Here is a 26,498-nt window from a genome sequence, read left to right as displayed (position 1 = left end):
TCCGCCATCTTTTAAGACTTTTTTAAAAGTCATTCTTATTTGTAGACATTTGAGTAACATTTTAAAGGAGAAATTAACAGGATTTTGTGACTAGTTGAAGGCAGAGAGGCTTTTGGGCAAGTAAGCGTCCTCTGTAAATTCTCTGAAGAGAAAATTTATGATTCATTTATCCAATCAATGAATATATTTTTAGTATCTTCCAGGACAGTGAACCATACTAAGAACTAAAGGGAAAAATAAAAGCACATGAAACCAAATTCCTAACTTCCAGATGTTCACTATATAAATAGAAATATCAGAAGCTTTGTGTAATACTAGAAGCTAATGCTAATTATGAATTATAAAGAAGACTGAGGTCTTGGGTTAGAGGTTAAACTAGATTACTTTTAAGATCTCTTCCAATCTGTTGGAAGTCTCAATGAAAACAATAAGCACTAAAAATAAAAATGAACAGGGAGGAAATGATTAGTTTCCATTGTTAAGGGAAATGTTTACTAAAGGTGGGGGGCAGGGGTGATGTCCATTGTCCAGATCCTGAAAAATGAGCAGGAGCTAGCACAGTAGAGCACATGAAAGGTAATGATATAAGCTTGGGAGAAAGTAAGAAGTCTGACGAGAGAAAGCAGAGGACAAATGTCGTAGGCAGCAGAATGAACCTAGACCCTGCATTGTCTTAAACGCCAGGTGAAGTAATCTGATCTTTATATTACAGGTGGCGAGATTACACGAAGTATGAGTGAAAGTCGCTTAGTCATGTCCGACTCTTTGTGACCCTATGGACTATACAGCCCATGGGATTCTCCAGGCCAGAGTCCTGGAGTGGGTAGCCTTTTCCTTCTCCAGGGGATCTTCCCAACCCAGGGACTGAACCAGGGTCTCCTGCATTGCAGACGGATTCTTTACCAGCTGAGCCACCAAGGAAGCACAGGAAAGGGGGAGGTGTCAGAACTGGGTATGGGTCATAAGGGCTCCACCCAAGGACTGCTCAGCGGAAATGAAGACAGAGTTATGGAGCTGAGGATCATTTTAAAGGAGAAATTAACAGGACTTACTGACTAGTTGAAGGCAGAAGACAAAGGGTGATAAAGATTTCACCAAGGTTTTGAGGTCATGTGACTGGAAGAATGGTGTCTTTGTGATAGGAAATTTATGAGAGGTACTGATTTGGGAGGGGGAACAAGAAAGAGAAGATGACACATGGAGTTGTGTCAGAGGCCTGGTCGCACTAGTCAGGACAGTGGAAATAGGAAGATTCAGATTTGAAGTTTATTGTCACTGGAGTGTGATAATTGAAGACATGAGACATGATTAGTTAGCAGAAAGAGAAAAACAGCATAAGACAAAAACCAAACCTTCAAAATAAGTCTGACAACTATTTATCAAAGCTCCATTATGTATAAAACACTATATTGCAGACTTTCGGGAAACAAAGAAAAATAAAACATGAAGCATTATCTTCAAAGAGCTTAATAGCTAGTAGGGAAAGAGAGATAACTTTTTAGAGTACAGGGCAGATTACAGAAAGTACCAAAACAGCAAAAGAAATTGCTGGGATTAGATGATTCTTCTCAGTGAATATCAGGGTAGTCTTTAGGAAGGAAATGACTTTAGATGAATTTAAGAATGACTAAGATTTTGATAAGCATAAACAAAAGAATGACTTTCAGGCTCAGAGAACCCAAAAGTTAAGAGCACAGTCACAAAGAAAACCCACAGACATAGCATGCTGAAGAGCCTATAAGTGGTATGATGTGACTAGAGCATAGAAAGCTCAGTGAAGAAATAAATGTCACATTAGAGAAACTACAATTTATTCTATAGGCTGAGCCGAGACAAGACACTGAGATAATCAGATCAATATTTAGGAAAAAAAAAATTCTGGTAGTATTATGAAGGATGAACTGGAAAAGACAGATGGACCACGAAGTAAAGACAGAAGCCAGTCGGAAGTGGACTACAACTGGGGAAAAGTTAACTTGTGACAACAGTCATGGGGGAACATATAAGAGCATTTCAAGGTAAAAGCTCAAGATTTGGCATTGCTTTTTTTGCACCACTTTCTCTACCCTCCATAGTCATTCGTTCAACAAATACCGACTGAGCATCTAGCAGTAATTTAGATCCTAGAGATATTATACTACACAAAACCAGGCAAAATCCTTAACCTCATGAGCTTATATTCCAGTGGGGAAGAAAGGATAATAACAAATATACAGTACATCAGTATTGATGAGTACCGTGGAAAAATAATAAGGAGAATACAAGAGATTTCTGCATCTAGTTTTATGGCTGACTTCTGTCCATGGAATTCTCCAGCAAGAATACTAGAGTGGGTTGCCATTCCCTTCTCCAGAGGATCTTCCCAACCCAGGGATCAAACCTGGGTCTCCCACATTGCAGGCAGATTCTTTACCAACTGAGCTGCCAGGGAAGCCCACTCTTAATAATGCTCTTGTCTTAAAAGCTATTTTATATAACACTACTGTAGTTGATTCTTTTAGCAGTTTGTGTGCTATATCTTTTAATAGCCTTTTACTTTCAGCTTTTTTTGAAATCAACATAAGTCCAGTACTATAAAACAATAGTTAAAGACATACGCATTAGAAAGGCAGAAACAAAACTACTGTTATTTTCAGGTCATGTAATTATCTACATAGAAAGCCCAAAGTATTTACAGACAAATTATTAGCAATAGTAAAAAAGTTTAACAGGAGATATGGCTACTTGAACAGTATGAACAAGTCAACTGTACTTCTATATGTCATGAAAAAAAAGGTAGGAGATACAGTTTTTCAAAAGCAGCATTTCTATAGCAAAAACAAAACAAAAACCTGTAAGATGCCTAGGAATAAATATATCAAATGATTTATACGATTTTTATATAGAACACCTTGAAACCTTATCTTAAATGACATTAAGAAGTTCTAAATAAATTAAGAGCTCATGTTTATACATAAGAAGACTCAATATAGTAAAGACATCAATTCTCCCCATACTTATCTATATATTCAATACAATTTCCATCAAAATTCCATCAGAGTTTCCTTGCGGGACTTGAAAGCCTGATTTTAAAATGTATGTGGAAGAGCAAACAGCTAAGAATAGCCAAGAGATTCACAAGGTATTAGAAGGAGGGGATGAAGAGAAGAATCTGGCTCATGATTTATTTTAAAGCTATCGTAATTAAAACATTATGGGACTGGTACAGAGATAGATAAGACTGATCAATGGGAGAGAATGGAGAACTGAGAGAATAAGAACCTCAGATCAGTGGCGAATGGAAGAATTAATCAATAAACAGTGCTGGCATAGCAAGTTATCCAAATGGGGAAAAAGTAAGTAAAACAAATCCTCACCTCATACCATATATATAGTAATTTCAGGAGGATTAAGGAATTAAATGTGAAAAACAAAACTTTAAAACTGAAGGAAATAAAAACCTGGAGTATATCTTTCTGACCCTAAAGTAGGGAAGAATATCTTAAACAAGATACAAAGAATAACCATAAAAGGAAGGACTGATAAACTTGGCAATTAAAGCAACTTCCAATCACCAAAGATCAGGAAAATAAAAAGACAAACAGGCAGAACTATTTGCAACATGGATCAGCCACAAAGGTTTAGTATCCAGAATAAAGAACTTCTACAAATCAAGATGAAAAACAACATAAGGGAAAAATGGACAACATGTCTGCACAGGAATTTTAAAAAAGAAGAAAACAGTTTAACCACTAAGCATATGAAAAGATGCCACACTGTATCAATAATGGGGGAAATGCAAATGAAAATCCTATTGAGACACCATTTTATTATACCTAGCAGACTGGTTAACAATTAAGAACAGTTGAGTAGGAAATAGGTCAGGGGAAATTCCAGTATACTGCTGGTGGGAGAATAAACTGGTACAACTTCTTTGGAAAACAATTTGGCATCATCTTGCAAAACTGAACAATTGCATACCCTTCAACTGAGTAATTCCCTTTTTAGATACACTAAAGAATATCCATAGTGCATTTTGTAATCCTCAAAAAAGAAAAAAAAAATCTGGACACAACCCAAATTTCTAGCTAATAGGAAAATGGAGAAATTAAATGTGATAGAGTCACACAATGAATTTTAAAAATAGCAGTGAAAATCACTGAATTACAAATAAAGGTAAAAAATGTTCAGATCTTGGAAGCACTATGTTGAAGGGAAAAAAGCACATTTCAGAAGACTATATATAGCAGGATGCCATTTTCATAAAACTTAAAACCAAGCAAAGCTAAAAAATAGCTTAAAAATGTACTGTCTAGGCATATATACAAATGTGATAAACCTATTACTTTTGAAGGGGTGTATGATAGGTTCAAAATTCAGGATGTTTTGTTACTTCTTGGGAGGAAGCGGGACAGGATAAGGGGGAAAAGATAAAACAGAAACAAGCTATTGGTAATGTTCCAGTTACTGGGTTAAGTGATAGGCTCTCGACTGTTTCACCATGTAATAAGATACATACAAATCTGTCGAATATTCTTTTTGTGTTTATCACACACTAAGATAATACAGACAAAAAGTAAAGGAATAGGGATAAGGTACTGATGACAGTGGGTTAGAAGGGTGTTATTTTTAACATTACTTAAGCATTCTTTCGGAGAAGGCAATGGCACCCCACTCCAGTACTCTTGCCTGGAAAATCCCATGGATGGAGGAGCCTGGAAAGCTGCAGTCCATGGGGTCGCTGAGGGTCGGACACGACTGAGCGACTTCACTTTCACTTTTCACTTTCATGCATTGGAGAAGGAAATGGCAACCCACTCCAGTGTTCTGGGGTGGAGAACACCAGGGATGGGGAGAATCCCAGGGATGGGAGAGCCTGGTGGGCTGCTGTCTATGGGGTCACGCAGAGTCGGACACGACTGAAGTGACTTAGCAAGCATTCTTTTAAATTACTTAGACAATACTTCCATGAGAAGGTCATATTTGGGATAAGACCTGACAGAAGTGCAGTAATAAGGGAAGAGCAGTTCAATGCCTGAAGACAGGTGAACTGCAGACACACCAGGGAGGACAGTGGGTACTGGGCAGAATAGAGTGATACGGCACTGATGATTCTAAACAGAAGGAAGCCCGAGGGAGGGCTGGCCTGCTCTTTCCAATGGTTCTGCTTTGGAACAAGTCATTTCGGTACCAGAACTGGATAGGTTCTTGACCACGTCTGGCCTGTGCTCTGAAAGTTATGAGGGCTGCAGTAAGATTACCAGTAGGCCAAGGTCATGGTTGTTTGGAGCAGTCAGGAAAAACACTGGTGAGCTGGCAGGCTGGCTAACTGGAGAAAAAGCAAAAGGGTCAATGTGGTTGGAGTCCATGTGAGAAGAGCAGCAGAGAAGGGGTAAGGCAAAGGTTAGAGGGAGCTTCCCATCACAATGTGGGGATGTGGAAAGACTAGGTTTTACATAACTAGAATAAGCATCATTTTGTTATCTTTCTGTCTTATCCATAATTTTTACAAATTGCATGATTTATTATGTGTGTGTGTAAAGAGCAATATTGCATAGGAACCTGGAATGTTAGGTCCATGAATCAAGGCAAATTGGAACTGGTCAAACAGGAGATGGCAAGAGTGATGTCGACATTTTAGGAATCAGCGAACTAAAAACTGGAATGGATGAATTTAACTCAGATGCCCATTATATCTACTACTGTGGGCAAGAATCCCTTAGAAGAAATGAAGTAGCCATCATAGTCAACAAGAGTCCAAAGCAAAGTACTTGGCTGCAGTCTCGAAAACGACAGAATGATCTCTGTTCATTTCCAAGGCAAACCATTCGATATCACAGTAATCCAAGTCTATGCCCCGACCAGTAACGCAGAAGAAGCTGAAGTTGAACAGTTCTATTAAGACCTACAAGACCTTCTAGAACACCAAAAAAAGATGTCCTAGGGGACTGGAATGCAAAAGTAGGAAGTCAAGAAACATCTGGAGTAACAGGCAAATTTGGCCTTGGAATACAGAATGAAGCAGGGCAAAGGCTAATAAGAGTTTTGCCAAGAGAACGGGTCATAGCAAACACTCTCTTCCAACAACATAAGAGAAGACTCCTCACATGGACATCACCAGATGGTCAATACCGAAATCAGACTGATTACATTCTTTGCAGCCAAAGATGGAGAAGCTCTATAGTCAGCAAAAACAAGATTTGGAGCTGACTGTGGCTCAGATCATGAACTCCTTATTGCTAAATTCAGACTTAAATAGTCAAAACTGTGGTTTTTCCAATAGTCATGTATGGATGTGAGAGTCAGACTATAAAGCAAGCTGAGTGCCAAAGAATTGATGCTTTTGAACTGTGGTGTTGGAGGACTCTTAAAGAGTCATTTGGACTGCAAGGAGATACAACCAGTCCATCCTAAAGGAAATCAGTCCTAAATATTCATTTGAAGGACTGATGCTGAAACTAACTCCAATACTTTGGCCATATGATGTGAAGAGTTGAATCATTTGAAAAGACCCTAATGCTGGGAAGGATTGAAGGTGGGAGGAGAGGGACAACAGAGGATGAGATGGTGGATGGCATCACCGACTCAATGGACATGAGTCTGAGTAAACTCCAGGAGTTGGCGATGGACAGAGAGGCCTGGCATGCTGCAGTCTATGGGGCTGTAAAGAGTCAGACATGACTGAACAACTGAACTGAACTGAAGAAAGTAGGGAAAACCACTAGACCAAGTATGACCTAAATCAAATCCCTTAAAATTATACAGTGGAAGTAAGAAATAGATTCCAGGGATTAGATCTGATAGACAGAGTGCCTGAAGAACTATGGATGGAGGTTTGTGACATTGTACAGGAGACAGGGATCAAGACCATCCCCAAGAAAAAGAAATGCAAAAAAGCAAAATGGCTGTCTGAGGAGGCCTTACAAATAGCTGTGAAAAGAAGAGAAGCAAAAAGCAAAGGAGAAAAGGAAAGATGTACCCATCTGAAATGCAGAGTTCCAAAGAATAGCAAGGAGAGATAAGAAAGCATTCCTCAGAGATCAGTACAAAGAAATAGAGGAAAACAACAGAGAGCTCTTCAAGAAAATTAGAGATACCAAGGGAACATTTCATGCAGAGATGGGCACAATAAAGGACAGAAATGGTATGGATCTAACAGAAGCAGAAGCTATTAAGAAGAGGTAGCAAGAATACACAGAAGAACTATACAAAAAAGATCTTCATGACCCAGATAATCTCGATGGTGTGATCACTAACCTAGAGCCAGACATCCCAGAACGCAAAGTCAAGTGGGCCTTAGAAGCATCACTACGAACAAAGCTAGTGGAGGTGATGGAATTCCAGTGGAGCTATTCCAAATCCTGAAAGATGATGCTGTGAAAGTGCTGCACTCAACATGCCAGCAAATTTGGAAAACTCATGGCCACAGGACTGGTCAGTTTTCATTCCAATCCCAAAGAAAGGCAATGCCAAAAAAAAAAGGCTCAAACCACCACACAATCTCACTCATCTCAAACACTAATAGAGTAATGCTCAAAATTCTCCAAGCCAGGCTTCAACAGTATGTGAGCCGTGAGCTTCCAGATGTTCAAGCTGGTTTTAGAAAAGGCAGAGGAACCAGAGATCAAATTGCCAACATCCACTGGATCATAGAAAAAGCAAGAGAGTTCCAGAAAAACATCTACTTCTGCTTTATTATGCCAAAGCCTTTGACTGTGTGATCACAATAAACTGTGGATAATTCTGAAAGAGACGGGTATACCAGACCCCCTGACCTGCCTCCTGAGAAACCTGTATGCAGGTCAGGGAGCAACAGTTCGAACTGGACATGGAACAACAGACGGGTTCCAAAAAGGAAAAGGAGTATATCAAGGCTGTATATTGTCACCCTGCTTATTTAACTTCTATGCAGAGTACATCATGAGAAACGCTGGGCTGGAAGAAGTACAAGCTGGAATCAAGATTGCTGGGAGAAATATCAATAACCTCAGATATGCAGATGACACCACCCTATGGCAGAAAGTGAAGAGGAACTAAAAAGCCTCTTGATGAAAGTGAAAGCGGAGAGTGAAAAAGTTGGCTTAAAGCTCAACACTCAGAAAACGAAGATCATGGCATCTGGTCCCATCATTTCATGGGAAATAGATAGAGAAACAGTGGAAACAGTGTCACACTTTATTTTTCTGGGCACCAAAATCACTGCAGATGGTGATTGCAGCCATGAAATTAGAAGACACTTACTCCTTGGAAGGAAAGTTATGACCAACCTAGATAGCATATTCAAAAGCAGAGACATTACTTTGCTAACAAAGGTCCGTCTAGTCAAGACTATGGTTTTTCCAGTGGTCATGTATGGATGTGAGAGTTGGACTGTGAAGAAAGCTGAGTGCTGAAGAATTGATGCTTTTGAACTGTGCTGCTGGAGAAGACTTTTGAGAATCTCTTAGACTGCAAGGAAATCCAACCAGTCCATCCTAAAGGAAATCAACCCTGAACATTCATTGGAAGGACTGATGCTGAAGCTGAAACTCCAATACTTTGGCCACTCGATTCGACGAACTGACTCATTTGAAAAGACCCTGATTCTGGGAAAGATCGAAGGCAGGAGGAGAAGGGGACGACAGAGGATGTGATAGTTGGCTGGCATCACCGACTCAATGGACATGAGTATGAGTAAACTCTGGGAGTTGGTGATGGACAGGGAAGCCTGGCATGCTGCAGTCCATGGGGTTGCAAAGAGTCAGACGCAACTGAGCACCTGAACTGAACTGATATATGTGTGTCCTGTTCAATCTCTGATGGCAGGGTTTGGAGAGATTGTTATTTTCTACTATATTATATATTTCCATAATGTTTGACTTTGTATGTTTTGGTATTGTTTGTAATTAGAGAAGCAGTATTTTTAATAAGAAAAAAAAATAATGCTGAGAGGAATAAAGGGTAGAAGAACAAGAGCCAATAAAAGAACTAGTGAAGGAGCATCCAAGGTAAGAAAACAAAGGTAGCATAGGCTTCTAGAAGCTAAGAGCTTAAAAAGGAAAAGATGGTCTTCAGGAACAGCAGAATGCAAGCTGAGAAGAGGCAACTTAGAGACAATCAGAAGGTCATTGGTGACTTAGAAAAAATAATTTCTGTGCATTTACAGAAGGTAGCTGCAGTAAATGAGACCCAAATAAGCGGGAAACAGGCAAAGGCAAATTTAGGTTTGGTGTTTTTTTTTTTTTTGCCATGCTCTGTGGCATGCAGGACCTTAGTTCCCTAACCAGGGATTGAATCTGGGCCCTCAGTAGTGAAAGTGTGGAATGCCCAGTAAAGGGAGATTTAGAGTACATTTTTCAAGGCCTTAGTGAGAATGGCAATCTCTGGGATATAACAGTTTTTAAAATTGTAAAAGTATCAAGTATTTATGTACCATTTGTTACATTATTTGCAGTTCCTAAAATTTGAGCTTAAATCCTTTAAAAAAAAAAATAAAGAGGAAAGATAAAAATACAAAGTATGTAACAAAGGAACAAAAATTGTTTCACATAAGAAATGAAAATGGCAATCCAGTGGTTAAGACTAGGCACTGCAGGGGACATGGGTTCAATTCCTCATGAGAGAACTAAGACCCCACACCACATGCCCTGCAGTGCAGTCAAAAAAAAAAAAAAAAGACGAAATGAAAGTAGATTATGAGCTGCTGAATGGGAGAAAACCAGGAAGCCAGTCTTGATCACTGTTAGCTAACTCTGGTTAGAAGTTCTGTAGTTGTGCTATACGGAAACAGGGAATACGAACAGGAGCAGCACAGTGGAATGAGGATAAGGAGAGAGAGACAAGGATCTAGCGAGTTCTGAAGTCAGTAGAGAATGATTTTGACACGTCTGTTGGAAGCCCAAGGAAGCTGTGAGTGTGGGATCTCCATGTAGATAGAGCCTGAGATGAGGGCAGAAGTGGTGACATGGTTTGGGAGAGCAGTGACTGTCAGCTCTTTTGTACAGGCTGAGAAAGAAACCCAGAGTTTGGGCAGTATCCACAGAGAAGGGTTCCTGTAGTCAAGTTAAAATCTGGAATCGCAGAGGGAATCATTTTGAAATGCACACCTCTTAACTGGGATTAACTATCCCCTTCAGAATAGGTAAATAATTGTTAAGGTCATAAGATATTTGATGTTTGAAAATAACAACAAAATAATGTGATCACCCATGAAAATGCATTTAACCTAGGGAACTATCTTCAATATCCTGTCATAAATCATAATGGAAAAGAAAACAAAAATAAGATGCTTTTAACTTTTCAAAGCATTTTCACATCAATTTCCCTGGTTTTTTTTTTTTAGGAGAATTACTCAAATACAGGGCTGGGGGCACGTCTCGGAACAACTCCATCTAACCCTTAAGATTCCACACTCAGGTGTGTTTACAGATATTATGCTGAATTTTCAAAAGACTAACTTTGACAGTGATTAATTAACTGAAGGTATATGCTATTAAAAAAAAAACAAAGGAAACTGCAGCTCATGCACACACCCCCACACATAAACCTGAAAGAATGGAAAGAGGATACCAAAACGGTCCTGACCTAGTTACATTCCAATTAACACAGACGATGCTGTACTAAAACCCCTCTTCTTACTGTGAACACAAAATGCCAGCTGTGAAAGAAAGTGATACTGCTGGGTTTGCACACTTTAGTTACCATAGAAACAGTAAAAATGGCAGGAGTTGGAAACCTCGTATTTAACTTATCAGCAATAAAATTGGATAGACAAATCAAGGCTGCAGGGTTCATTTTAGTTAAATTGTATTTAAGAGGCAAAAGTCAGGGAAATAATGAGATAAACCATATGATTACTCAGAAATTTTTCTTGAAATATCTGCATTTTACAAGAATTTAGTTAATTGTTGAATGTACATTCATGATGTTTTACGTGTATCTTAGGTTTTTTCCTTTTATAGAATCAATTGTTTTTCACAGGGTTAAGTTTATTTCAGTTAATTGGCACATCATGAATAGAACAGCCTAACAATATACAATTTATCCTATTAATTTGCTTTACATTCCCTACCCCAGGACATTTGGAACAAAAATAAGAAACCCACAAGATGACTCTCATCAGTACCAATAAAGAAGACAGAAAAACACAAACACAATTGTCTACAATCCTGAATGACAGGAAAAACCAATCAGATATCAATCAGACTAGTTTCTGAACAATGAACAGTGCTAGCCTAATATTAGTGGCTACAACTATTCTTTTCTTTAAATACAGAAGTGGCGCGACTCTCGTCACATCTGATACAGAAGTACGTTCCCAGGAGAAAATCCTCAGTTTATGTTCCTTTGTTTACACTGTTCTCCATTGTTCACCTTGAACAAACAAGATTCTGTGTTGCAACAAACAGGGCAAAAAAATGCTTTTTTTCTGAAATACAACACTCAATTGCTAGTAGCATCAGTCTTATCATACATTTACCCTTTAAAATAACTTGATAGTAATTGTTTTAAAAATATAGAGTATCTGATTATTGTGACTGCAACCTCCTAAAAAGCAGGGAAGATATTTCTGTCATCACTTTATGTATCTGTTGATTTGCTGGATGAATGAACAAATAAATGAATGAGTGAAAATTGCCAATGGTCAGTAATCATGGTCCTTTGATAGGCAAGTTCTACATTTTAAAGGAAACTGTAAGAAACTAGAATTAACACTTACCCTGAAATATGCCAAGCTCACTTCTGAACACACTTTTTAAGTCCTAATTTTACTTTATTCCAGGGTTTCAATAATCACTCATGGCCAATGATTCCAAAATCTGTTCCTCTGAGTCCCTATATATCTAGAGATATGTCAGCTGTATGCTGGTCATCTCCACAACCATCTCAGATTCAACATGTTCAAACTGAATTTTCCCTACCTCTCTGATGGTATCCCCTTCTCAGTCACTCGGTCAACAAAAACAGAAGTCTGAGCACCTGTCCTTTATTCCTCAAATCTAATCAGTCCTCAGGTTTGATTATCTTACCTCCTAAAGATTTATCTACTATCTCCTCCTCTCTGGGCTTCCCTGGTGGCTCAGTGGTAAAGAATCCACCTGCAACGCAGGAGATGTAGGTTAGATCCCTGGGTCAGGAAGATCCCCTTGGGAAGCAAATGACAACCTGCTCCAGTATTCTTGTCTGGAAAATCCCATGGACAGAGGAACCTGGTAGGCTACAGTCCAGTGGGGTCGCAAAGAGCTGGACAGGACTGAGCACACACACATGATCTATTATTAGCATCCCCAATCTGCCTGCAATACAGGAGACCTAGATTCGATCCCTGGGTTGGGAAGATCCCCTAGAGAAGGAAATGGCAACCCACTCCAGTATTCTTGCCTGGGAAATCCCATGGTCAGAGTGGCCTTCAGTCCATGGGGTAGCAAAGAGTCAGACACGAGTTAATGACTAAACCACCACATCTGTCCTTCATGCACTTACTTCTCTCCTCTATCGGTGGTAAAGAACCTGTCTGCTAAAACAGGAGACACAGGTTCAATCCCTGATCTGAGAAGACTCCACATGCCCCAGAGCAACTAAGCCTGTGCACCATAACCACTGGGGCTGTGCTCTAGAGCCCAGGAACCACAACTACTGAAGCCCCAGCATCTAGAACCTGGGCGTGCATGCGTGCGTGCTGAGTTGCTTCAGTTGTGTCTGACTCTTTGTGACTCCATGAACTGTAGCCCGCCATGCTCCTCTGTCCATGGGATTCTCCAGGCAAGAATACTGGAGTGGGTTGCCATGCCCTCCTCCAGGGGATCTTCCTGACCCCTTCCTGGCAGGTGGGCTCTTGACCACTAACGCTACCTATGTAGCCCCCTAGGGCCCATGCTCCACAACAAAAGACGCCACTGCGATGAGAAGACTGCAGATGGCAACTAGAAAGTAGTTTCTCTCCCCAAGTTAGAGAAAAGCCCGTGCAGCAATGAAAACCCAGCACAGCCTAAAAAAAAAAAATTTTTAAGTCTACTGTAATCTGGTGCCCACTTCTCTCTCCTTCCTCCTCTTTCACTACTTCTTGTTTTGCACCAGTAATATTAAAGTGCTCCCAGTTTCTTACCCCTGGAGAAGGAAATGGCAACCCACTCCAGTCTTCTTACCTGGAAAATCCCATGGATGGAGAAGCTTGGCGGGCCCCAGTCCATGGGGTCACAAAGAGTCAGACACGACTGAGTGACTAACAGTTTCTTACCCCATGCCCTTATTCATGCTGTCCCCTCTGCCTGGAATGCTCTCCCTACCCACGGCCTCCCAGTTCATTCTTATAAATTTCTCCTCATCGTTTCAGATTCAGCTTAGTGTGAGTCCTCCAGGAGAGCCCCTGGTTATGTATTCTTCTGTGCTCTCAGCATCTTGTACATAGCTGATCCCTGAATATACCTTATAATTTCTTTTTTAAAAGAAATTTCCTTTATGATTATCCATTTATGTGTATCTCCCCCTACCCCCATGCATTCATTAGGAAAGGGACTGTATTTCATCTGTGCCTGTAGTCTCAGTGCCCAGCCTACTGTCTGGAACACCTTAGAAGGATGAAATGTGTTTATAAAGCAAATACTCTAAATCTAAAAACCGGTACTTCTCCCACAGAAATCCAGGAAAATGGCATTAGGTTCCATAATTCTGTAAGTGTCATACTTTCAGTGTATTGTGGGTTAAATAGGCCTTTGTATTCAAGAGAACCTAACCACAATTTAAAGTGCCACTTCTAAGCAAAAATTCCTTCCCAGTTAGAAACTATGTATTTATAACAAGATGCAGGCTGTCTTAAAATGGGAGCAGTCTATAATATTAAATGCTATGATTAATTTCATTTTACTTTAAAATGGTCTAGAGCTAACGGGCATCCTTGTTAATTAAACCTTGGTATTCATGGTAAACAGCTGCCAACCCAGCACTGCAAGACAGTGAACAATGCACTTCTTTGTCTTTGCCTTTTAGGAGTGGTCACAGGCCTGAACAGCAGAGATAAGGTTTTCTTTTCTCTAACAAGAACCAATAAAAAGCAGCCTTTATAAAAAGCTTAATGCAAGACAAACACATGTATCCAGAAGGCTATTTACCTAAGTAACTTCAAGGTCACCAACAGTGTATAATCAAGACATATTCCACATTGACAGCAAGGCCAGGAAATAAAGCCACAAAGACATTCAGATGCTATCCTATTTATTAACTACTACAATCCATCTGCAGAGAAGCAACACTGGTAGAAAGTAGTTTTCTTTTTACATTTGTGACATTCATATTCAAATCAAAGAATTCAGTCTTATTACCTTGAGAAATTAAGAATGTCAGAGGTAGAAATTAAGAAGCTGAGCCCTCTCAGTTTACTCATGAAGAAATGCAAAGAAAACAAACAAACAAACAAAACCTCCAACCTCAACTAAGTTCACTGTCCACACAGTGGCAGACCCAGGATTAGAACCCAAGTCTCTCAGTGGTGCGCTCTAGGCCAAGCTTATGAGAACAAAAGCACACGTGGCAAATGAACAATACTTAATTGGCTTGCAGTGCTCACCAAGAAAAGACTTCTACTCTGATGGTACTTAGGTAAAAATATAATCACACAAAATAACCATCATAAGTAATCTCCTAGTGAAATGAACCATCAGTCCTTAAATGTAAGATCCCCTCTTGATGAAGATACTGCCATTCCCAACAAGGGATCGGAATCATCCTGTATGTGTGTGTGTGTGTGTCAGTCACTCAGTTGTGTCCGACTCTTTCGAAACTCATGGACCGCCAGGCTTCTCAGACCAGGGAATTCTCCAGGTAAGAGTACTGGAGTGGGTTGCCATTCCCTTCTCCAGGGGATCTTCCCAACTCAAGAATCAAAGCCAGGTCTTCTGCACTGCAGGTGGATTCTTTACCATCTGAGCCCCCAGGGAAGCCCTGAATCATCCTACAGTGCTGCTCAAATAGAATGTCAGTGGTGGGCAGGGGCTTTTGCACATGCCACACAACCACTCAACTCCTACCTCATCCTTTCCAGCTCAGCTCAAACACCAGTTTCAAAGAAGACTTTCTGACCTCCTGGATTAGGTCAGTTCACACCTTAAATCCTCTCAAAGCACTTTGATCTTTTCCTTTATTGAACTTACCACAGGTTTTTTTCAAATTATCATATATTTAGTCATGTGACTGTTTAATGTCTATTTCCCTCCTAGTCTAAAATCAAGTTTAGGAACCTTTCTTGTTCATTTTGCACACCACTGTATTCCCCACATCTACAACACAAGGACCAAAACAAATACTTGTGAGAGTTGCATGGTAGGTAGCAAGAATGAATAAATTAATGATCCTTGTTCTTCGCTCTTCCTCACAGATCAGAAGGTGAAGATGCCCTTTGCATGGGGCAGTTCTGACAGCAGCTGTTGAACCCTTGCTCTAGATGAAACACCCCAAATGAGCTGTGATATTGCCTGCAGTGGGCAGAATGGTGGCCTGCCCTCACCCCCAAAGATGTCCACGTCTTAATTCCAGAAGCCTGTAACTATGTTATATCACATGGCAAAAGGGAATTAAGGTAGCAAATAGAATAAGGTTGCTCAGGTGAGCCCAATGGAATCACAATAATCCTTAAATGTGGAAAGCAGGGGAGAATCAGCATCAGAGTGAAGCAATGAAAAGGACTCGACCAGCCATTGCTGGTTTCAAAGCTAAAAGGCAGTAAACCAAGATCAAAGAATGCAGGTGATCTCAAGAAGACAGGAAAGGCAAGAAAGCAGATTCTTCCCTAGGGTCTCCACAAAGAAACAAAGCCTTGCCAACACCTTGATTATTAGTTCAGTGAGATCCATTTTGGATTTCTTAACTCTAAGAAACTTTGTGTGTCTTAAGCCACTAAATTTGTGGCAATTTGTTACAGCAGTAATAGGAAACTAATGCACTGAGTTTAATTTTATTTGGAAGCATAGTCTCAGTTGCCTCTCAAGAGTCTAGTCTTGACCAAAGTCAAGATCTGAAGGCTTGGAAGTGACCTACCTAATGAGAGCATCTGTATCTGTTCAATCCATAATATCAGGTGCAAATAGCTCTTAATAATGTTTATTGTGTTGTATTAAACTAAAACCTTTAGTTTACTTTGGTCTTTGAGAGCTACCCTGAATTTGCCACTGACTTAAGAGGTAAATGTCATTTGCTAACCCCTGTTGTTCCCACCCACTATTGGGTCTTTAAATCTTTCACAGCTAAATGATCAGGCCCTTCTTTGGTATCTGCATGCGTGTGTGCTAAGTCACTTCAGTTGTGTCCAATTCCTTGCAACTCTGTGGATTGCAGCCTGTCAGGTTCCTCTGTCCAGGGGATTCTCCAGGCAAGAATACTGGAGTGGGTTGCCATGCACTCTTCCAGGGGATCTTCTGGACACAGGGATTGAACCTACATCTCTTACAATCCAGCCAGAGAAGGCAATGGCAACCCACTCCAGTACTCTTGCCTGGAAAATCCCATGGACAGAGGAACCTGGTAGGCTGCAGTCCATGGGTCGCTAAGAGTTGGATATGACTGAGTGATTTCACTTCTACTTTTCACTTTCATGCACTGGAGAAGGAAATGGCAACCCACTCCAGTGTTCTTGCCTGGAGAATCCCAGGGACGGGGGAGCCTGGTGGGCTGCCATCTCTAGGGTCGCACAGAGTCGGACACGACTGAAGTGACTTAGCATAGCATACAATCCAGCAGTTCCATTCCTAGGTATTTTTTCAGAAAAAAACAAAACAGTAATTCAGAAAGATATCAGCACCCCTATGTTCAGTGCAGCATTATTTATAATAGCCAAGATATAGAAGCAACCTAAGTGTCCACTGATACACGGATAAAGAAGATGTGGTGTACACACGCACAAACCATGGAATATTACTCAAGTCACAAAAAAGAATAAAATCTTGCATTTCCAACAATATCAGTTAACCTGGAAGGTATTATGCTAAGTGAAGTAAATCAAAGACAAATACAAAATGATTTCATTTATATATGGAATATGAAAAGCAAAACAAATGAACAAACATAACAAAACAGAAACAAACTCCGAGACACAGAGAACAAATGGGTGGCTTCCAGAGGGGAGGGGTGGGAGGGGATGAGTGAAATAGGTGAGGGAGATTAAGAGGCACAAACTTCCAGTCACAAAACAAATAAGTCATGGGAATGAAAGTAAATCATGGGGAATACAGTCAACATTTTATAATAACTTTGTATGGTGACTTCGGTCTTTGAAAACTGCCCTAAATTTGCTATTGACTTATTGTGATCATTTTGTGATGTATAGAAATATCAAATCATTATGTTGTGTACCTAGAACCAATGGAGTGTTGCAAGCCAATTATACTTCAATAAAAAAATAATAAAAAAAAGAATGCCTGTGGCAGTATATATATTTGTCCTAATTCATCAATTTGTAATTAAAATGGGTGCATTTTATTGTATACAAATTTTACTTCAATAAAATTAATAAAACAGTATGCCTGAATTAATTCTTCAGTTTTAAACATAGGACTCAAAGTACTGCGGCTCCTTCTGTATGCCCTGGTTCCTCACCAGTTTCTGCCATGGCCGTCACTGTGGAAGATATCTTGACTATATACCCTTTTAGGGACTATGAAGTTAACTTGGCAAATAACCTTCTATTTCATGTGTTTGTGAGTGTAGGCAATAAAACTATACTGAACTCAGTGATCATCAAAAGAATCTTGACCCTGAGCTGAAGCTCAAGAGGCCTTAGGGGCCACTGAGAGTCAAACCATGTCCCCTTTGAAGCTGACCTTCTAAGAAGTGTGATTCTTAGTATGTATCACCTGCCTGTGCAACAGATGGTAGAGCATTACGCTCTCACTCAAACCGACAGATGTACTCTGCTGGAAACTCCAGTGACTAGGCTATGGGTGTGGATGATGGAAAAACTGACATGCCAAAATGAATTGCAGCCCCACATCTAGAAAGCACTTCAATAATCTCTTCTTACATTTGTGAAATATGTGTGGCAGGATCCAGAGTATTGTAAGAAACATTCCCTTACCTATCTTCACAAGGGCTGTACAGAGGGAGCAGGACAGGAGTCACCGCACACAGATGGCGTCACCACAGTCAAAGGCCTTCAGACTGCCGTCAGGAGCAGCTGAGCCACTGACCGTGGAGGACTAGCTCTAAGGAATCAAAGGTCACCCACAAAAGCCCTAGTGTGAATCTTCAGTGTGACAAGATCTGTGACTATCCAGAATCACCTAAAATTACAGGTTAGAATAAACAGGCCACATTTAACTTTTTTCATTGTTAGCTCTGCATTCTGAAAGATATTAGGGTGATTAAATCATATTAAAATAAATACTACTTTCTGTCACAATTCTTAATAAATCAAATGAAAAATAATAGTCATTTGATTAACATGGAATTGTTTGAATGAAAAGTTATGTGAAACACTAACTTTGATCTCATTTAAGCAAGTTTCTTGTATTCTTAAATACAAGACTTGGCAAAAAATATTAGCAATATTTAAATATAAACCAGATGAAACATGGCCTACCTTTTTTTTTAAATACCAAGAAGCATGTTTCACATATTTATAGTAGGGCTCTACTCTGTAAACCAGAAGGGACTAGGAAGAGCATCAGGCTAAAGGAATTCCAGAGAAGAAAGCAGTTAAAAGCAAGGGCAATACTGGATTGCTGATGATATTCAGAAGAATGTACGGAAGAAGCTTCTTCAGAAAATCAGGAATTCAGGAACTCTAGAGCTAACACTACAGACTCAACAGCCATGTAAAGCACCTATCACTGCCATTTCACAAATGAATAAACTAAGGCTTGAGGAGCAAGATTAACCATCTTAGAAATAATTTTTTTTTTAAATCTAGGATCTCAAAGCTCCCATACCATAAGACCAAAGCTAAAACTCTAAAACATTATCAAAATGCCTACAAAATGCTGAAATGATGGCTACAGTAAGATTTTAAGGGTTTCTGTGGAGTATAAACATTTCCCTTATCGGGCCCTGTTTAGCATAGGCAAAATTAAAGACTTTGATGCATCTCCTTGTCACACAAGATACAAAGAGAAGCTGTGAGGCACAGAGAGATTTTCTAGACAGTTCTCCAACAACCAAGCATTTAATATTTTAATCAAACTTTCACAAAGAAGAACAGCACAGCACTTTTTTTTCCAGTTGAGTAGAAAACAGAAAGACATCTTTGATTTCATATATAGCACTTTCCTGTAATAATGTTCCTAAAGAGTCTTCAAATGCTCTTTTTGGCTAAAGGACTATATTTCACGCTGTCCTTTTACTGCTTGTCAGCTAGTTGGTAGAACTCAACAGCATGAGCAACCTTGGAAAACAATGTTTTTGTCATCATTTAAGTTTTTCCTTGCATTTTTGCTATTGCTTTACATAAATGAGTGAAAAAGAAAAACAAACATAATAATAGGTACTAATATTAGTGATAAGAATATGCCTCAGGTGCTCGCTTCAGCAGCACATATACTAAAATTGGAAGGATACAGAGAAGATTAGTATGGCCCCTGCGCAAGGATGACACGCAAATTCGTGAAGCGTTCCATATTTTTGCATTGAAACGTGTAAAATATCATGTATGAAACGAGATGCCAGTCCAGGTTCAATGCACGATACTGGATGCTTGGGGCTGGTGCACTGGGACGACCCAGAGGGATGGTATGGGGAGGGAGGAGGGAGGAGGGTTCAGGATGGGGAACACATGTATACCTGTGGTGGATTCATTTTGATATTTGGCAAAACTAATACAATTATGTAAAGTTTAAAAATAAAATAAAATTAATTAAAAAAAATTAAAAAAAAAAAAAAAAGAATATGCCTCAGACTGCATAACAAAGAAAGAACCTCTCAGTATGTTCAAAGTGAAAAATCCTGGATCTCAGTTACACACACCCTCTAGGTTTACGTGGATTAAACTTGTGATCTAATAGCAGGGTGGGGAAAGAGTGATGGGAGAGGCGAGGAGGGCAAAAGTAAGGAATGTATACCAAATTCTGCAAGTAAATCACTGAAGAATGGAAGAGGGAAGGAATAATTGGTACTTTATAATGTTTCACTACTCTTTAGAACTAGAACTATCCTGAAATTCTTACTACGCAAGTAGCTTTTATACATGGAAGAGGCTGTATATGAAAGGAGGGGACTTTTTGCATTTTCTTTACTGTATTTTAACTAAATAAAAAGGACAATAACAGGATCCAAACATCATTTAAAAGCCTCTCAGACCTACGGTAGGCAGCTTCAGACATAGTTTCCAATCATCCCCACCCCCGGTACACACACTCTTATGTAGCTGTTCCTGTTGAATATGGCTGTGCCTGTGTCCTCAGCTGCCAAGTCATGTCCAGCTCTTTTGCAACCCCATAGACTGTAGCCCGTCAGGCTCCTCTGTCCATGGGATTTCCCAGGTAAGAATACCAGAGTAGGTAGTCATTTCCTCCTCCAAGGAATCTTTCCAACCTAGGGATTGAACCCGTGTCTCCTGCATTGGCAGGTGGGTTCTCTACTACCAAGCCACCAGGGAGGACAAACATGGGCTATGCCTAGTGACTTGTAATGAACAGAATACAGCAAAAATAATGAGCTGTCACTTTCACGATTAACTTAAGAAAACTGTGACTCTAATAGAATAAATGTCTTCAGGGCTATAACCGAGCCTACTGGTAGTTCAAGATGATAAAGAAGCTGCCTACAATGCAGGAGACCCAGGTTTGATCCCTGGGTCAGGAAGATCCCCTGGAGAAGGGAATGGCGACCCACTCCAGTATTCTTCCCTGGAGAATTTAACTGACAGAGGAGCCTGGTGGGCTTCAGTCCACGGGGTCACAAAGAGTCGGACATGACTGAGCGAGTAATACTTTCACTTTCTAGGTCTGAAACGGAAGTAACTTTATACCAATCCAAAACTGTTCCGTAGATGGTTAGTTAATAATAAAACTCCAAAGATTACAGGATGTAAAATTATTTTCTCCAACTGGATCTCACAAAAACTTGCACGTACCATGTTTGCATACCATATACTAGCTATTTGTGCCTGTGAACTTCAAATGACCCACTACTAGCCCACTATTGTGAAGAATAATTACCATATAAAACTCAAGTTAGAATTTTGCAATGGAACTGCCATATTTTTTAAAAGACAGAGCTAGGGTTAGAACCCTAGAGCATTCATTCAAATCCTTCATTTAATAAAGACCTAGCATTTATCATCTGCTAAGCACAGAGATATGAAGGGAAAAAAAAAAGTTTAACTTATAGTTCAGTTTATGCCGCTGATCCAGTAGCAAGATTCTGTAACAAAGGAGCCATAAATCCACTTAACAATACTACCATTTAGCCCACATTTCTCTACCTTTGCTAAAGAATAATGTGCAATTGCCAGATGCTTTGCTAAAATTCAAGTAACTTATGAGTACAAACATTACGCCAACACTAGGAATACAAAAATTAGTGAGATCTGATTCTTGCTCTCAAGAAGTTCATAATTTTGATAAAAAGATAAACTATATCCTGGCATTCTTCCAGGCTACCAGAATAATAATGTCATAAAAATGAGTCATCCTATAGTTCATCTTCTTACTCTTGGCAATATCCTGTTGTAAAATTAAAATACATCTTTCCTCCCTTGGTGTTTACAACTTCCAAATATTTATAGACTTATGTCTCTATTTTACTGTCTCTTTGCTAAGTTGAATACATTTAGCTCCTTTTCTCCTTTCCTTTTAAAACAATTTCTCAATGTAAGTAACACTTTTGATGACTTTATTTAAATTCTCTATTTCTGTATTACATTCTAGGACCCAAATGACATAATTATTTTTCCAGATATGCACTCAATCACAATGAAAAACATCAACCCCATTGATGTACTTCTATGTGTGAAGTCCAAAACACTGGTTTTTATTTACTTTTTTAATTTGTTGAGATATACCTTTACACTGCAGTTTTATATTTACTCTAACACTTTTAATTATATGAATTTCCTACATTTCTCACACAAAATTAAAATTTAGAGATGGTACACACTCTGAAACAGTTGTGACTAACAGTATAAACCCAAATTTCCTACAGTAGTAGGAAATGAAGCATTTAAAAAACCTACTCATTGACTAAAACTGCAACTCTACTCTTAAGCTCATACAAAAAACAGTTTTTCAAAAGTCTCCATCATATCCCTTTTAACCATATTCATATTTCTATATCTACTGCAGAATGTATCTATAAAGTAAACATATGGTTTTAAATCTATTCCAGAAAATTTTTTGGCAAAACCATGACAGTACAACAATATGGTCCAGATAGCAGGCCTTATGATCAGTGAAAGAACTAAGGAGGCTACCAAAGACTCTATTCTTACTGGTTTAAAGCTTCAAATCTTGTTAGAGTTACTTATTTAAGGAGGAGAGGCACTAGGGGACTGTACAGGTAAAATATAAACAAATATTATACTAGGTCAGAACCACATTCAGAACACGAATTCAATACTGTGTCCATGCTAATACAGACAGCCAATAATGGCACAATGGCACATGAAAAGAGGCTTCACATCTCTAATTATTAGAGAAATGCAAATCAAAACTACAGTGAGGTACCATCTCATACCAGTCAGAATGGCCATCATTAAAAAGCCTACAAATAACAAATGCTGAAGAGGATGCAGAGAAAAGGGAATCCTCCTACACTGTTGGTGGGAATGTGAGTTGGTGCAGTTACTATGGAAAACAGTATGGAGATTCCTTAAAAACTGAAAATAGTGTTATCATATGACCCAGCAATCCAACTCCTGGAAATTACAGTTTTGTCTGGATATATTCCTGGATATATATCCAGACAAAACTGTAATTCAAAAAGATATATGCACACGTATGTTCACAGCAGCACTGTTCACAACAGCCAAGACATGGAAACAACCTAAAAGCCCACTGACAAGAAGAAGAGATAGATAAGATGTGGCACATATATACAATGGAACACCACTCAGCCATAAAAAAGGAAACCCCAATGCCATCTGCAGCAACATGGATGCCACTAGAGGCTATCATACTAAGTGAAATTAAGTCAGAAAGAGAAAGACAAACACGGCATTATATCCCTTGTATGTAGAATCTAAAATATGAAACAAATGAACCTAACTATGAAACGAAAGCAGTTTCACAGACATACAGAACAGACTTGTGGTTGCCAAGGGGAAGAGGGTTGGGGGAAGGATGGAATGGGAGGCTGGGGTTAGCAGATGAAAGCTATTCTACATAAAACGGATAAACAATAAGGTCCTACAGCACAGGGAACATATTCAATATCCTATGATAAACCATAAAGGAAAAGAATACTAAAAAAAAGTGTATGTGTAGCTGAATCACTTTGTTGTACAGCAGAAATTAACACTGCAAATCAACTATAATTCACTAATATATATAATATATATATTGAGTGTATATGTATGTATATATATGTATGTGTGTGTGTGTGTATCTAGTCCATGCTATGTAAGAGGTAATAATAATCAGTGGTGGCTTCTTTAATAGGGAATAATAATTTAATCAGGAAAAAAACCCTTAATTCTGTTGCTTACAAACTTTCAGTACTTAAAAACAAACGAACTCCCTAGCCTGATATTTAGGGGCTTCCTCAATCAGGCTCCAACTCCTATCTTCCTAGCCTGACTTCATACTACCCTAATTCAGCTTATCCATTTCTGAACCTGACAGAAATACACATTCTTTCTGAGATAATTCAAGTGCTTTCTCCCCGCAGAAATGTCACATCCAACACTCCATCAGGTTACCCTCGTCTCCCAAATCTCTCTTTAAATTCTAAATGGCACCCTCTGAAGCTTTCCCTTATTCCCCCATTCAGAACCTCTTTTAACCTTGAGTAGCATTTAGTCTGTACTTCTCACATTGCCATGATCACAATCTCTCTCATCTGTCTTGTAGTATAATTGTTTGCGTACATGTTATATTTCTTCTCTCAAACTAAATTCCTAAGAAGGTCTTGATATAGTTATGTTTGTACTGTCCTCACCAGTCCATGCTTTGCACATATTAATACAAGGAAATAAAAAAACATGCTGTAATAATCAATATTCTTACTGATACTCATTCATTAAGGAAATATTTGGTGCTGCTGCTAAGTCACTTCAGTCATGTCCGACTCTGTGCAACCCCATAGATGGCAGCCCACTAGGCTCCTCTGTCCCTGGGATTCTCCAGGCAAGAATACTGGAGTGGGTTGCCATTTTCTTCTCCAATGCATGAAAGTGAAAAGTGAAAGTGAAGTTGCTCAGTCACATCCGACTCTTAGCGACCCCATGGACTGCAGCCTACCAGGCTCCTCTGTCCATGGGATTTTCCAGGCAAGAGTACTGGAGTGGGGTGCCATTGCCTTCTCCGAAGGAAATTTTCACTCAGTATCTACTGTATACCGGAGCAGTAGTATACCAAAATGAACCACTGACCCCACTCTCTCAATAACTTTATGGCCTAGAACATCTTCTAGACATCTATATAAATTACTATAGTGCTAACAGACAAATGCCAGAAGAGGAGCAAAGATGAAGTATAACAGTAACCAACAAGGAGGACAGATTATTTTCAAGTAGGGATGGATATGAGGATAAGTTTAACATTTGTGCAAGTTCTGAAGAACAGGTAATATCTGAATATGTAGAGACAGGGTAAAGTGTTTTAAGACAAGAGAAATAAATGCCACTGAGGCAGGAAATCTCAGGAGGATCTAAAGAATAATCAGTAGTTCAACCGTATACTGCATGTAAGAGATTATAGGGATATCGGAGAAAAATTTTAAAGGCAGCTATAGGTATACCTGACAAGACCTCAGAAGCCAAAAAAGGAATGAGAGCTTTAGTCTCTAAGCAGTGAGGAACTGTTTCAAAGTTCCTGAGCAGGGACTGAGTAATTATTCTAAAGGTCTACAGTGGACTGGAAGGGAAAAGGATGGTTGACAAGGAGACAAGAGGCTAGCACCATCCTACGAGAAAAGGATAGTAAAGGCCTGAACTAGGAATGAGGCACTAGGAATGGAAACAGAGGAATGGAAGAGAGATTTCAGTGGGGAGACTGGCAGGACCAGACACGTTCCAGATGTGGAGTACAAGGGCCTGCAAGTGGTAAAAGAAGTTTCTAGGCTAGAAGGAGGGTTGTGCCATCACCAGGATGTCTGTAAGTATTAGTCGCTCAGTGTGTCTGACTCTGCAACCCCATGGACTGTAGCCCACTAGGCTCCTCGGTCTATGAAACTCTCCAGGCAAGAAGAATGGACCGCGTAGCCTTTCCTTCTCCAGGGGATCTTCCCAATGCAGGGATCGAACCCGGATCTCCTGCATTGTGGGCAGATTCTTTATCATCTGAGTCACCAGGATAGAGGACATTAAAGCAGCAGCAAGTTTGGGTGGGTGAAAACTGAATCCTGGCAATATCAGGTTTTAGTACTACTGGATATGCAGGTAGTGCCATCACAAATAAAATGTGTTGAACTATCCTATTTAGAAAAAATATAAAATTTTATGAAAAAAGAGTTGAGATTAATCTTCATTAAAGCTACAGTTCATGGGGCTGCCAAGAGCTGGACAGGACTGAGCGACTAACACACTAACACCACATCCTATTTAGAAGAAATATACAATTTTATGAAAAAAGAGTTGAGATTAATCTTCAGCAAAGGATTCTGATAAATGATTCAAACATGAATATGACCTCAAAAATATAACTCACATAGGCTATATTAAGTAGCAAATTAAAATCTAAAACCATTTATGAAGGAGGGTTTGACTTAGAACTTCATGTACCCAAGAATTATTTTCATACATGCTGATTCACAGGTAATAGTAAAGCAGATACGTGGAACGCAATGAGAACCTCAGTTTAAAATTATGAGGTGAAATGCTTCTGTTGAAATGGTAAATGCAGCTCTGTGCTGCCATTTGGCCCCAATTTAACTTAAATGCCATATCACGAGATGCTCAAGTCAGAAGACTAGGTCTAACTGACAAGGTACCATTCCTTTCTATAATAAATACTTCCTCTCAATTATAAGAACTGAGTCGACTTAGATTTATCCCTACTATATCCCTAGAATCTCCAAAAGCCTAAGCAAAATAAAACTTCCAATTAGAAACTCATGGGTATTACAGCTATTCAGCACCCATATTTCTTAAGAACAAACAAAAGAATTTCATCAACATAAACTAAATTTAGATAACAATGAAAAGATGTGTAACATATAATTTGATATTAATAAATTTTTGTTATGTGTGTGCTGAGTAAAAAAGTAAAATCAAATATTTGAATTGTGGTTAATACGCCTAATAAGTATATTTCCCCTGTTAGATTTATTCATTTACTTAATTCTACTTACTGGATGCAATGTCATTATTTCAGTTTAGTTTTGAAAACAATACGAACTCGGTCTTTAATTATTAACATTTTTACTAACAGTAAGCAAAATTATGAAAAACAAATGGATTAAAA

The 26,498-nt window shown here is 39.2% G+C and overlaps 1 protein-coding gene, 1 long non-coding RNA gene and 1 other non-coding gene across 4 annotated transcripts in view; 2 read left to right on the top strand and 1 right to left on the bottom strand.

Annotated features, from left to right (window-relative positions):
• The window catches only part of CDK19 (cyclin dependent kinase 19), a 170,452-nt gene that overhangs the window by 25,742 nt on the left and 118,212 nt on the right, over positions 1-26,498 (bottom strand). The gene's annotated exons all lie outside the window — the stretch shown is intronic.
• Positions 9,301-17,183, top strand: LOC133253842 (uncharacterized). The gene is made up of 2 exons (XR_009738472.1): positions 9,301-10,374; positions 15,329-17,183. It is a non-coding gene; the product is annotated as an uncharacterized LOC133253842 (long non-coding RNA).
• On the top strand, positions 19,456-19,562 carry LOC133254536 (U6 spliceosomal RNA). Its single transcript, XR_009738707.1, has one exon. It is a non-coding gene; the product is annotated as a U6 spliceosomal RNA (small nuclear RNA).

This window comes from Bos javanicus, chromosome 9, assembly GCF_032452875.1.
Source record: "Bos javanicus breed banteng chromosome 9, ARS-OSU_banteng_1.0, whole genome shotgun sequence".
NCBI classification, from domain to species: domain Eukaryota; kingdom Metazoa; phylum Chordata; class Mammalia; order Artiodactyla; family Bovidae; genus Bos; species Bos javanicus.
The sequence above is the reverse complement of the archived record's forward strand: the minus strand, read 5'-3'. Positions and strand labels throughout refer to the sequence as shown.